The sequence below is a fragment of the Biomphalaria glabrata genome, chromosome 9 (genome assembly GCF_947242115.1).
Source record: "Biomphalaria glabrata chromosome 9, xgBioGlab47.1, whole genome shotgun sequence".
NCBI lineage: Eukaryota > Metazoa > Mollusca > Gastropoda > Planorbidae > Biomphalaria > Biomphalaria glabrata.
Genome location: NC_074719.1, coordinates 1,099,553 through 1,113,840, shown reverse-complemented (window position 1 = coordinate 1,113,840; position 14,288 = coordinate 1,099,553). Strand labels below are relative to the sequence as shown.

The following is a 14,288-nucleotide window of genomic DNA, read 5'->3' as shown; positions in this document are numbered from 1 at the left end:
ATCCTTCACGTTCTTCATTAGTAAACTTTTGCCACAGAGTGCTTCTTGGTGCAGAATGCAGTGTATGGCTGCAAAAGGTCCCACCAAGCTGAGCTGATACCGTTTCTCTACCATTAATCCAACAACGCCAACCTTCTCTGAACACATTGGTGATGCCACGTCCGTAGCCACTGAAACAAGTTTTTTTCCCACGGTAGCCCACACCTGTCAATACAAGCTTCCAGTTCTTGAAACACGTCGCGTTTAGTCGTGTTTTTTTTTCATGGTAGTAAGTCCAATTGCTCTTCAATAATGTTTTCATCGACCCAACGAATGAATACAGTATGCGGTGTCTGTTACACCAGTAGACTCGTCCAGTGCAATGGAATATGCTACAAAGTATTTTGCAGCGGCAATCAGTTGCTGTTGAACATTTGTCACTGACTCGGTGATCCTGCTTGCAACTGTGTTCGCAGACAAACTTATGCCTTCGAATAGCTTCTTTTTTCTCGGGGCAGATAATTTCACACGCCTGTAGCATACACTCTTTTACAAACTGGCCTTCGGTGAATGGTCGTGATGCATTTGATATCATCTCGCTAACAACAAAGCTTGCTTTCACAGAATCTTCGCTTGCAGTAGACACACCTCATTTACTGATTTGTGCAGATGTAAATCATTTCACGGCTTATTTGTGGTCATTGTAAATTTTATTTAATTTTTTTCGAATTCGCGGACGTGGCCGCGGGCCACACAAAATTGTTTCGAGGGCCACATGTGGCCCGCGGGCCACGTGTTTGAGACCCCTGCTATAGAATATTAGAATTTATGACTAGGCATTCTATAGAATGCAAGGCAAAGTAAAAGTTGTCTTATTTAGAATTAAATATAAATGAGTGAAAACAAAAAACAACAAAAAAAAGTTTTTCATTGGGTAATGTTATTCTATCTTCTTTTTACAAAGCTTATATCAACTCACTCGAATCTGGCTGTCTGGTAAAAAGTTTGTACATGTATTCCACACCCAATCTCGGATCAAGCTGAACTTTTGCACAATTATTTAATTGATATATGAATCATAATGAATGGCCTCCTTCAGTCACGAAGCAACTATGTATCATGTCATGGATGATGAGATGAATGCCTGGGTATTATCTGTGGTCACCTGCACAGCAGTCCCCCACCCCCTCTCCTCGCAGCTGATGTATCCAAAGGAACGGCAAATGCCGATACAATTTGGAGTCAGCGGAGTCGCAGGCTCTGCTTGTGGGTGTAACACTGAGTGACACCTAGTGCTATTAGAGCAGGGAATGGGTTGCCTGAGCTAGCCAGGAAAACCAGTGACTTGGCAGAATTTAAGTCATTGGTTAATATGCATGACTAAATGCATGACGCGTAGGACGTAATCATCTTCTTTTTTTTTTTTTGAAGTAACGTCTGTATTATATAAGATAAGATTCAAATTGCCTAACGGTCTCCGGCCAGATCCGGTCCGCCGAAACAAAGTGTAGAAATCCCAACCACTCTAAGGGTCATCTGTTTGTTAAGCAATGTTTCAATCTTTCAAACAATAAACAAACAATAAACAACCATACTAGCATAATTTTAAATACGTGTATTCAAACCTACTTTACCGCCGCGTTTTTTTTTTGTTTTGTTTTTTTTACGGTTAGGCTTAGAGTTATCTACCACTCAACCACATTGGCGCACTGGGCGGCAAGCTGTCGCCATAAAGACATATGGAAATACCTAGAGCTAAATTTAGGCCCTAAATATAAATACACAGAGCCTAACAGAAATACCCAGAACTATTACAAAATAATGTAGGCTATGTAGTGTGTAAGAGGAGGGTGTTATAACTCAGGCAGCTAGAACGCTACAACTAATTGGCAAAAAAGTGTTTGTATAGTGTATTCGTCGGTTTGGGGACCATTCGATTGATGGGTGGAATAGACAAATAACAACAGTAAAAAAAAAGCGTAGGTACCAGCTGGTAAAGGACATCTCTACCTCAAAACATGGAAGAAATACCACAATACAAGACAACACATGTTTGACCGAGGAATCTATTATTATGAAGTTAGATATCCCCTGTGTCATACTTTGTTTTTTTCTTTAAAAAAAAATACAGATTTTAAACTTTAAGACAATGTTTCATTTTTTTAAATATAAATAATAGGATGCTAGGGGCGGACTAGGTGTCAAAATGGAGTGCAATCATACATTCACCAATCGTAAACAAACAACATTTAGTCACGTGATCTAATTGATTAAAACAACGAAAAAAAAAACTGTCACGTGACAACCGTCATGAATTAAACATGAGATCGTAAATTATATAGAAGAGATAGAGAACCACGTGGCTAAATGTTGTTTGTTTACGATTGGCGAATGAGGTCCATTGGTACTTGCTTTTGTGCGTCACATTTCTTGATAAGCATAATAAGAACAGTATTAGGGTATTAGTATTTGCTCTCAGAAACAAACAAATATCTGATCTTCATGTTCTATTCTTCGAGGAACATGGCGTCTATCTTTCATGCCTGCAACAAAATTGTGTTGTTGTTGTTTTTCTGTATGGTTAGCAAATGCAACATTAGCAGTACAGGATAAAGCCATGTTTTCTTCACTGTAAGTAACCACATATTTTTTTTTAAACTTATGTGTCGAAAAGCTTTTTGACATTAGAAACTGCGGCTATTAATGTTGGATCTAGTTCGTTCTCGTCTGCTTCTGTTGTTCTCGTCTGCTTCTGTTGTTCTCGTCTGCTTCTGTTGTTCTTCGTCTGCTTCTGTTGTTCTTCGTCTGCTTCTGTTGTTGCGTCTGCTTCTGTTGTTGCGTCTGCTTCTGTTGTTCTCGTCTGCTTCTGTTGTTCTTCGTCTGCTTCTGTTGTTGCGTCTGCTTCTGTTGTTCTCGTCTGCTTCTGTTGTTCTTCGTCTGCTTCTGTTGTTGTTCTCGTCTGCTTCTGTTGTTGTTCTCGTCTGCTTCTGTTGTTCTCGTCTGCTTCTGTTATGCACTGGTGTTTCTTTGTCAGCTAACGTGGTTTTATCTTCAGGAGTAACTGACATCGTGTCTGTTCTTTCATATTGTTGTAAACCTGGTGGTGACACAGATGGGGGTAGTGCTGTGTGTTTTTAGCCTACCCAAATCGCCACTGTCCAGCGCAGGACGAGCGGTCAACCGAGACCAGTGACAGTACACGCCACTTCGGCAAGGACCAGTGTCGTAAATATTACGCACGCAAGTCACGGCGAAAGTGATCAACTGGAGTGGTCAAGAAGGTCTGAGTAGGCCAGTAGAGACACTATATAAGAGCGAGTGTGTTAGAAAGACTTCACGTTACCTTGCAATGTGACCAGACGAGGCGAAGTTAGAGACAGACGGTGTGTAAAGTCAGGCGGAGCAAGCCTAGGTTTTGTACAGTTAGTGTGATGTTGTTGCCAACTGTACAGTATTTGTAATGTATTTGAAATTAAACTGTTACTTTGGAGCCCTGATGAGTTGTGCGGTTCTTTAAGTTCGTTGTGTCGTGTGGTGCAGTTTGAAGAGAGCCTGGATAGTAGGAGAGAAGATCGTAACAATATACATATTGTAACGACTCTCACTATCCAGGCTCTTTGCAAACTGCTCCACGCGACACTACCAACTCAAAGAACTTGACAACTCAGAGCACCATAGTGTTATATTATCACAATACACTAACAATACTGATGTTTAAAAGTTACACTCCATTTTTTATTAACGTGAAACAAGGAGAGAACAACCAGCAGAGACTAATACACAGTGAATACACACAACTGACACACTTAAGAGTAAACCGTGAACACGTGAACATATTGAACAATAAAACAATAGGGAGATTACAAGAAAACAAACAAACACACACACACAACATACATAAACATAAATACACATATAAATGTAACATCCTCCGAAAAAGTCCAATAAATCAAAGCCAATACTGTACAATGGACCTCATTCACCAATCGTAAACAAACAACATTTAGTCACGTGATCTTATTGAGAAAACAACGAAACAAACGGTCACGTGACAACCATCATGAATTAAACATGAGATCGTAAATTATATAGAAGAGATAGAGCACCACGTGGCTAAATGTTGTTTGTTTTCGGTTGGTGAATGAGGTCCATTAGCAACACGTAACACTGACTGTACATATGTTTCATCGTTACAACCGTATCAACTGTTGTATCACTGTATCAAATTCTCCACCGCCTTCTTCGCCATGTCCCGGACTTCCACTATGTTCCACTCAGTGCTTTTTTTTTTTTTTGTAAAACAAAATAGGTGCCGGTACCCAGTGATGGGTTGCCTAACTTTTAACTACTAATAAATTAATTATAAAGATTAAAATACAAGAAAAGTCATAATTTGTTCCCACATTGAAAAAAGGTGAGGGTACGCCGTACCGGTGCGTACCATCACAAAAAAAAAAGCACTGGTACCACTGTTCAGAACAGACGTCACACACTGGGCTCGATGTGTAGTAGGCCTACTTGATTTCACATCAAGTCTAAGGTGTCGTCTCGCACTCGCGAGATGTCTTGACTCTACTCCGCAGAGAACCGTCGTAATGCGCCGTAAAGAACCACACCGCTGAACCGCACTGAACTGGACCAAGTGTAGCTGTGTAGTGTACTCCACTTGAATGTTGTTGTTTTTTTCTTCTTCTTGAAACTGTCAGGTAGAGTTGAACCTTCAGCTCTTGGCGCTAGTGGTGTGTTGGATAAATTTGTAGGCACCTCTAAATCCGCTCATGTCAGATGATTGTAGAGACAATGATCATCTCTCCAAAATATACTCGAACAAGAGCTCCCTCTCACTGGCATGAAAGAGAACTGTGTAGACTGTTCTGTCTGACGGGTGGGCCAGACTCGCGGCAAGAGGCCGCGTTCGCTAAGACCGCCGCCATTTTCCTTTTCTATACCAAGCTAACCGTGTGGGACTCGCCATTTATGTAATGGCTCCTTGAGGAACAGCGCCTGGATTGTGACAAGGTTGTGGGAGCTTTTTTACAACTCCGCACAGTGCAACCAGGATACTCTCGCACCCCTTTAGGCACCCCCACGGGAGTCTTGTTTTGCTACCCTTTAGCCTAATCGTTTCCTCCTACGATCGTTTCCACCCGGGCGCCACTATGAGGCAGGGTAGCATGCTGGGGCCACTTGACTGTAATACCTTCACTCTTGATATAGAATCCCCGCTGACCTTTCAGAAACCGAAGAACGTCGCTCGATCATTCTGGTTGATCACATTCAGGGCCGCCGCGAGGGTTGTGGTCGCCTGCATGCGAAATTTAAAAATGCCATCCCCCCCCCCCTTTTTTTTTAATTTCTAGAAAAAAAAATCCATTAAGACTGAGCTGGACATTGTACCAAAATCGCCATTTGATTTAAATCCATTTTTGTAGACCATTCCTTTTTTTCCAATCATATTCTCACCGTTGATGTGTCCCCTGAGTTCAACTATGAACCAAGCACTACGAACAATTTTGAATCTACGTGCAGTCAGAAATCTTTGAACTTCTTTCTATGTGAAAAAAATATTAAAATCTGATCTCGTTCTGACTACTCGCTTGTGCTCCCATTTTGGGACGATTAATTTATAATTGATGAGCAGCGGCGGGTATATTACAATTAACAGTGTTTATGATCATGATCTATATACAATATCTCGATAACCTTGACTGTTTAACAGTGTTATATGGTCTGGACGTGGATGTGTTAATTCGGAAAAAAAAAAGATTCGAAATACAAAAGCCATTGACAGTGGAACTTTTTCAACGTTTTGTAAACTTTCATAATAATTATGACGATTTTATTTTGGAGAGATGTGCATTGTCACCACAATCATCTGACATAAGCGGATTTAGGGGTGCCTACAAATTTATCCAACACACCACTAGTGCAAAATGAAGCAACTCAGCACAGAATATTGTTCTTAAGTTTAATACAAAGTATATAATCCAAAGTGCAAGTCACTTATACAATGACTTGAAATAAGACAGTGTTTCTCACATTTCCGGGTTTCCACCTCTAGATAATTTTTTTTTTAGTTTAAACCCCTTAGAAGCTGGGTCGATGAGCGATGTAGGCTCCCACAGTGATGTTTGTGAGTTTTTTTTTATATTTTTTTTTTAAAATATTTTAATAATGTAATTTTTGCAAATATTCAGACATTGATTAATAACCTCGCGCGTTCTAAAGTTTCCAAAATAACTTCTTATATAGGCTACGAATATCGTTTAAATTTTATACGTTTTGAAAGAATAATTGAATAATTAGAATTTATATAAAATATTTGTATTTTGTTTATTTAACTAAATAAATAAAAAAGTAACCTTGGAACAATGATTTGACCGTCAATTATGTTTTGTAAAATGTTTTATGTTTCGGATGTTCCTTCAGAGTTGAAGATAATTACTTCCTAGTCCAAACCTCCCGCAGGACGACGGGGGATGGGAGGGGGTAGGGTTTGAACCCGAGACCATCGATGAATCTGAACGACAGTCCAGCGTGCAAACCGCACGACCAGGCAGCCATCCCATTATATTCGGCCGTCTGCGTGTAATGCACACATCGCACAATAGGTAGCGGTGGCCATGATCACATGATTAGGGCCTACATCCGATGTGACTGACCTGAGTAGTATTCACTTTAGATGTTTAAACTTCGCCACTCTTTGCTGTGGGCAGACGCCACTCCTTGCGGCTGACCGCTCGACTAGCGTGGGCCTGGTGCTATTTATGTCCGCGGACTACACACACATTAATGTTTGTAAAATGTTTTACATGTTTCGGATGTTCCTTCAGAGATGAAGATAGTTTACTTCCTAGTCCAAACCTCCCGCAGGACGACGGGGGATAGGAGCAGGCAGGGTTTGAACCCTCGACCGTCGATAAATCCGAACGTCAGTCCAGCGCACAAACCGCACGACCAGGCAGCCATTACTAGGCCTACTCCTATTCGCAACAATAGCGAATTTAACTCTTTGGTTATCACGCATGACTATGATGCATGACGCGTAGGACGTAATCATCTTCTATTTTGAAGTAACGTCTGTATTATATAAGATAAGATAAGATAATATCATCATAAGGTTCAACATCGGTTGTTAAATCTTTTGAGCCAAAAAGATTTTTTTGGCAGATATCGCAACGTTTATAAATGTTATTTCTACTAGATCCATTCTCCAATCAAGAGTCACATTTCTTATTCCTTACGCTGGGACAAATTCATACAAGTGCTATTTATTCCCCATTGCCATTAGAGAATGGAATGGGTTGCCGGAATCAACCAGAAAAAACAGTAACTTAGCTGAATTTAAGTCACAAATGAACATGCATGACTAGATTTTTGACACATAAAATGCGTAGGACTTAATTATCTTTTTTTTTTTTTTTTTTGGAAAGTAAAGTCTGCTGTGATTTATAAGATAAGTAGAAACTTTACACAATTATTTGTTATACTTTACAAAACATGAATCAATAAAAATTAACCAATTAGCTAATTAATTAGGCCCCTATTTGTAATTTTTTTTTTCGTATCGAACAGATGTTACTTATTGCGATAGGCTATGTGGCTGTAGGCCAATATGTGGAGTTATTCCCCTTTTTACGTTTTGTAGGTACACGTTTTTTCTTCCCACTTGTTGGATTAAGCTGAGATTTCGCATAAATATTCATAGTCAATGACCATACACAAATCGAAGAAAAAATTAAACTATTAATTAATCAATTCAAGTTCCTCTTTCAGATCTATATTATACGGCTGGTGATGTAAAGATGATCTTTTTTTCAAAGGCTCACGGATAACTAGGATGTCATGTGACAAACTAATGTCAGGTACCCAGAGGCGCCCTACGGACCCAGTTTTCACCAGCATTCGATCTCTGGACCCCTGGTTCGGAAGCCAAGCGCTTTACTACTCAGCCACCGCGCCACTTAGTTAATCAGTTAGTGGTAGTTAATTAATTTTATTTTATATATATAGTTTTTTTCCCGGCGTTTTATCAATGCTTTCTAACTGAATATTTACCTCTCTCTTTCCTCATTTCCGGTAACACTCTCTCAATTGATTAATTGCAAGGCAATGAGAATTTAAAAAACAACAACAAATAGATCTAAATGGGAAGACATAAATTGTCTACGCCGACGAGCAAAATGATTAGAAAACAATAACTTCGAGGAGATCAAAGCAGAGGTTGAAATCCATGCTGATTATGCACAGCTGAAATTATGGTTTTAACGGGGTTTTTTTATATGGCGTAATTAATATATTTTTTAAATATAGGCCTATTCTTTTCTTTTACATTGTAGAATGTCAAACAAAATTATTTGTAGAAAAATATATATATAGTCCGTGCATAAGCATGTTCGGGTATGTAAATCAAGCTATAACTGCCCCCCTCCTTTTTTTTAAACGTTGTATGCTCTGCAAAAGTAAAACAGATAGCAGATCATTTTTTTTTCTTTGATGTCACTTAAACTGATCATTTGGCGACCTGCTCATTTCTTTGTAATATGATAATCTAGATACCTCTCGCAGGACGACGAAGGATGGCAGCTGGCAGGTATAAGTAACAGGGACAATCGAGACAACCGAACGACAGTCTTTACTTTATCTTATGAAATAAAGCCAGCCGTTGCCAACCCGAGCGGTATCGACACATTGGGCATTTGCTCGTCTATATCGAAGGTGTCGATTTGCTCGAATGCCAATAGCCAGTCCACCATGATATATACATAATCTATATACACGTAAGATACATAAGTCTAAGGTTAAATAGCATTTTACTGTTAGCAGCACTAACCTGATTTATAGATTTTAATTATTTTTGTTATCTTCCTATCAAATCTTGGGATTTTTAAATGTCATTACTTGAGATATAAAAAAAAATGAAACCATTGGCAGGCATTAATGGCCTCACTGACTGTGAAGTGAAACTAGACTAGAAGAAAAGTAGACGAGACTCTAGATCTAGTAGAAATAGATTTAGACTTTTGCCACATTACAAAACGATTGCATTGTAAGTTTGTAGATTACCATGCCATAACAACCTACATTAGAAGTGGATTTATGTCGAGAATCTAGATCTATGTAATGTAATCTGCTGTGTAATTTTATCTGGCTTAACTTCTAAACTAAGAGTAGACTAAGTCTAAGTGAAGTTTAGTGAAGTCTAAGTGACACTAACCTAAGTCACTAACTGTGACTAACTAAACTAAGAGTAAGAGAGTAAACTAAGTTAGTCTTCGTAAGTTAAGATATGCCGGCTAGGTTAGAAATTTAGATCTAGAATTTTGTTGTGTTTGTTCAGCTTCAAGCTGTTCAGGTACTTCAAGTACATTCAAGTTGTATTTAGAAAAATTTATCTAGTCAATTCTTATTCTAGTCCTTCTTCTAGTTTGTAGTATTAGTATGTAAAGAAAAGTATCATAATCATGTTTGTAGGTTGTAGATCTAGAATAGAACTGTCTAGAGTAGAGTTTAAAAGATGTTTGTAGCTACCTGGTTTTCATCTTGCTTATCAGCTACCTCACTGTAAATGTATTATTATTATATCTTCTTTAACTACCAAACTTCCTCACACTTCTGACATGTACAGCTCCACTTTTCATTAAGAGAAATTAATTTTATCTGGGGTCAAATTAAACTAGTGTAAAATCAGAACAGAGTTTGAAGCTTCCTCCCCCTCCCTTTTTTTCCATGTCTCCTAAGCATACCAGAAGAGTGGAAACGTTCTAAAAAAAAAAAAAAAAAGGTGAGAGCAGGAGACTAGCGATTATCAGTTACTGGTATCAAAAAGTCTAAGGTGAGACAGGCACGCACTGTGCTAGTGGAGTTGTGCTACTGGAAAAAAATGCCAGTAGAGACAATAAAGTAGAGTAGATAGAATACTCCTCTTCTCCTCCGTAACAGGCGATTTTTTTCCCAAAATTTTTACGCGACTAGCTAGGCTAGACCCAAAGTAGTGGAGTAGAGGCCTTGGTGTGACATCAGTTACAAGCTGAGAATGAAAGTGTGTAGCGTGGGAAAAGTGACAATGGCTTGTGTTGTTGTGCTAATGTACAAAAAAAAATTAAATTAAGGATGAAATTTCTTAATAATAAAAAATTGTATATTTCCTTTGATGTAGCCGATAAATCTCCAAACCGACTAACAACTTTTACTGACCCTACCCCTCTTCACATCAGATTTACTTAAACTATTCGTAGTGATACATTACAAATAGCTATTTTTATAGACAAAAGGATGACGAATTCATTAAAGCCCTAGGTTAGACCATTACTGAGTTAAATGAATTTTGAAACATAAAAAATGGCTGGAGCTTGGCTTATCTTTTATAGATCTAGTAATAACAAAATGTGTAATAATAAATTTAATCATTGTAAATGTTACATCATGATCATTAATCATACAAAATACAATTATAGTCAGACTCAATGATCTAGAATCAAGATTAATATAATAATAATAATAAGGCTTGTCTTCGAGTCCAAAGATTAGTGAGGAATGCAGTATTTCCTGTGGGTGCGCAGCCTACAAATTTTGCCACATCCATGGCAAGCATAACCATTTTCCGCAGGTGGTCGATTTAGATTTTCTTTTCTCCGTCTGCGTTTGTCATCTGCATCAGATTTTCTTTTGGTCTCAAATGTGTATCCCGCGGCCTTCATGCTCATTGACTATATATTACAGAAAATTATAATGTTCTACAAAAAATCATCAGTCATAGGGCGGAAAACAGATTGAGCTCTCAACATTCTACTTTAAGGACCATTTTTTTGACCAATTTCAAAATTGCTTTTATTGACATATTATATATCAAATTTATTGCCCAAGAATAGAGGAATTCAAAAAAAATAAAATCAGAAGCAACAGACAATTATTTAACTTGAAAAAATGAGGTCAAACACACTTACCCCTAATAATGAAAAATTCATCACTCACAGAAGATATGTCCCATAATCCATGAATTTCACAAATTCACAATATTATTTATAGAAAAATATATCCCAAAGTAAAGTATATTTATAGAACATTTGAAAAAAATATAAAAACAAGTTTTTAAAGTCATTTATGCAAATTAATTGAGCCACCCCAGACCCCACCCCCTCCGTAAAAAAAATTAGGTTGCAAATTATACTTTATCATTATCCTAAATAACAAAAACATAATCAGTTAAGACATATTATGTATCAATTTTAATGCCCAAGAAGAGAGGAATCCAAAAAAAGTAAATTCATTATCATCAGACAAGTATTTAACATAAAAAAATGAGGTCAAACACACTTACCCCTAATAATGAAAAATCCATAATTCACAGAAGATATGTCCAATAATCCATGAATTTCACAAATTCACAATATTATTTGCTTAAAACTATGTCACAAAGTAAAGTATATTTATAAAACATTTGAAAAAAAAACAACAACCTTAAAAAGTATTTATAATTAATAAATAAGCCCCCTCTTCGGCCCACGCTACCAATAAAAAGTCTTTTTTTTTTTCTCTTATCTTCATGTTTTAACATGATACTATTTATATCAATTTTAGATAAAGGTTATAGATATGTATAATTTTAGACTAGAAAAGATCTAATATTAAATGAAATATTATCAAGATTTAGATCTATTCTAGTTCTTGATCACTTTTTAGATCTAGGTCTAGAGTACTCTACTTAGAGTTAGACCTAATAAAGCTTAACTTGCATGGTGCATGATCTATATCTATTGACTATTCTGTTTACTATCTCAAATAATCTCAATCTTTGTATCTGTACTAACTGTTGCTGAGAAAAGAAATAAAAACAACTTTTATAATTTGGTTAATATGTGTTTGTTGTTATTTTTAACTATGTCACTATGTCTATTGAATCTCTTCTACTCTTGTTTATAATTGACTAGATCTAGATTTTTTCCACTTTAACTTTAAGTAATTTAAGATGTAGATCTAGAGATCAGATCTAATTTAACCCTACTGAGTTTATAAGATCCTATGAATTAGATTTAGATATATAAAATCTTAGATCTAATCTACATTTAGATTCCTAGATCCACACGTGTACATCGCTAATTGACTATCTACTAGTAGTACTAGTTACTAGATCTAGAAATGACTAGATAGTAGATTTAGATCTCAGATTTTTTTCCATGTTAAAATCTAGTCCTAAGTCTTACTATGAATTATATTTAGACGTAGATATAAGGCTATATAAATTATATAGATCTAAGACCTAGAGTCTACATTTAGACTTAGACTAGATCACTACGGTCTTGATTCTTGATCCACGTGTGTTCATCGCTACTTGACTATCTACTAGAAATGACTATATTATATAAATATAGATCTAAATCATCTAGTCCTAGTTCTAGATCTAATCTATCCTGATAAGAGAATTTAGATCTAGATCAGTAAATATTTAAATAATTTCACGCTTATTAACTCTAATGACTAGATCTAGACTAATCTAATCGCAGAGTCTAAGTCCAGTGACCTAGATCTAGTCCTAGACCTAGAGATCGATCTATGTCTAACTAATCTAAAAGCATTTCGCTAGATTGATTTTAAAATATGGTTAAGATCTAGTCTTTATAGATCTAGATCTGTAGAAACTCTTATAGTTATAGATCTAGAGATAGATTGATAGATTAATTTAGATCTAAAATCTAAGTTCAAAATGTGTCCCCCCCCCCCCCTCGCGCTGAAACATCGCATTGCCGGGCCGATTTTATGACGCATGCAATGCACCAATATTAAAGTAAAATAATTGCCGTAGTAGTCGATATTAATTTAAAAATTATAGGTTTTTAGCTTTTACAGACTAAGATCTCAATTCAGAGGTGCGCCTTCAGGTTGACTAAGTCAAAACGTGTGTTTGTTTGTTTTTATCGCGCGCGCCTGGCTAAAGATAGATACCCGTGTTCCCGTCCTTGAAGTTAATTATTGAAGAAAACGACATCCTATTATTAAAGCAGAATAATTAACTAAGCAGTTGATATTATGAACTGAATTATCTGTAATAGATTCTGTCTATAATTACCTTTGCTAGAATTATCGCTTCGAATATTTCTGAGCGAATGACAAAAAAAAAAAGCACTTTGAACGGGAGGTCATGAAGTCAATTCCGGCGACCTCCATTCTGATTGGTGTTAAAAAAAACGAGATTTTATAAATATTTTTTTATTTTAAATAACCAAAAAATAAAAAAAATAAATAATTATGATGATAGAAATACAAAAATAAGTGTTTTGAAACGAAAATCGGCAAAATGTAATTTATATTTAAAAAAAAATGTACACATTGTTTGGCGACATCACAACTTCAAAAATTGCATCGAGGCTATTTTTTTTCAAATTTAAGACAAAAGAAGCATTTTATTTACTTTTTTTTTTCTTTATGGTGTATAACAATCATTTTTAAATACTAAGTATGTATTTTATACATGAGTTATATTTCTAAAATATGTTTCTTACCTTTTGAAATGGGATCACATAAATCCAGAAGTAAATGTTGTCTGTCTTTTTGGCAATACTTCATGATATTCACAAATGCACAAATTCCATATAAAAACGAATTTCAAAAAAATTTTGCTAATGAAGCTTCCAGAAACATAGATCTATCCATCAGTAAAAGCAAATATACCACAGATGGTCTATATTCAGAGATAATGAATATTGAACTCGAAAAATGCATTTTCAATAGAGAATCTGTTTTCCGCCATAGGGAATATTTTCAGGGCGATTCTGGCTGTAAAAACAAAACAAAAACAAGTACAGTGCAGGGTGACCACATTTTTTCAATGGAAGACCACATTGAAAAAACAAACAAACTTGCTATTGGTGGCCATAACTAGTGTTAAATATTATTTTGATTACTCTTTAGTGACTATCATCTCTTTGTACTTTTCTTTCATGTTATAGTACACCAAAAGGGGAAATCCAGTTATTATATTATATATATTTTCAAATTATTGAAAATTATGAACAAAAAAATAATTGAAAAGTTTGATACAAATGCTGCTGTTTCTCTGCAGCTTGAAGTACAGAAGGTTCTGTAATAAACAAAAGTCTCTCAATGAATACACAGCTTTAGGGAGTCAGTGTATTTAATTTTTTATTAAGTATTGTAGAGCCACAATCTAAAATCTTGACTCATCATTCATGACTTTAATAGACTGAATGACAATTTGTACCAGTTTGAGCACAGCTAACAACATATGAATATAACATTCTTTCAAGCTACAAACACAAAGTAAAGTTGCCAACTAAATTGATCAAGAAACT

The 14,288-nt window shown here is 36.2% G+C and overlaps 1 protein-coding gene across 3 annotated transcripts in view; it reads left to right on the top strand.

Annotated features, from left to right (window-relative positions):
- Positions 1–2,469: 2,469 nt before the first annotated feature.
- LOC106073484 (ubiquitin carboxyl-terminal hydrolase 20-like) overlaps positions 2,470–14,288 on the top strand; it is a 34,591-nt gene continuing 22,772 nt past the window's right edge. For 2 of the 3 annotated variants that reach the window (XM_056039824.1, XM_056039821.1), the window contains exon 1: positions 8,878–9,028. The gene's annotated coding sequence lies outside the window, so the exon portion shown is untranslated. Of the gene's footprint in view, positions 2,611–8,877; positions 9,029–14,288 lie in introns of those variants that run through there. The other variant, XM_056039823.1, reaches the window with a different exon arrangement.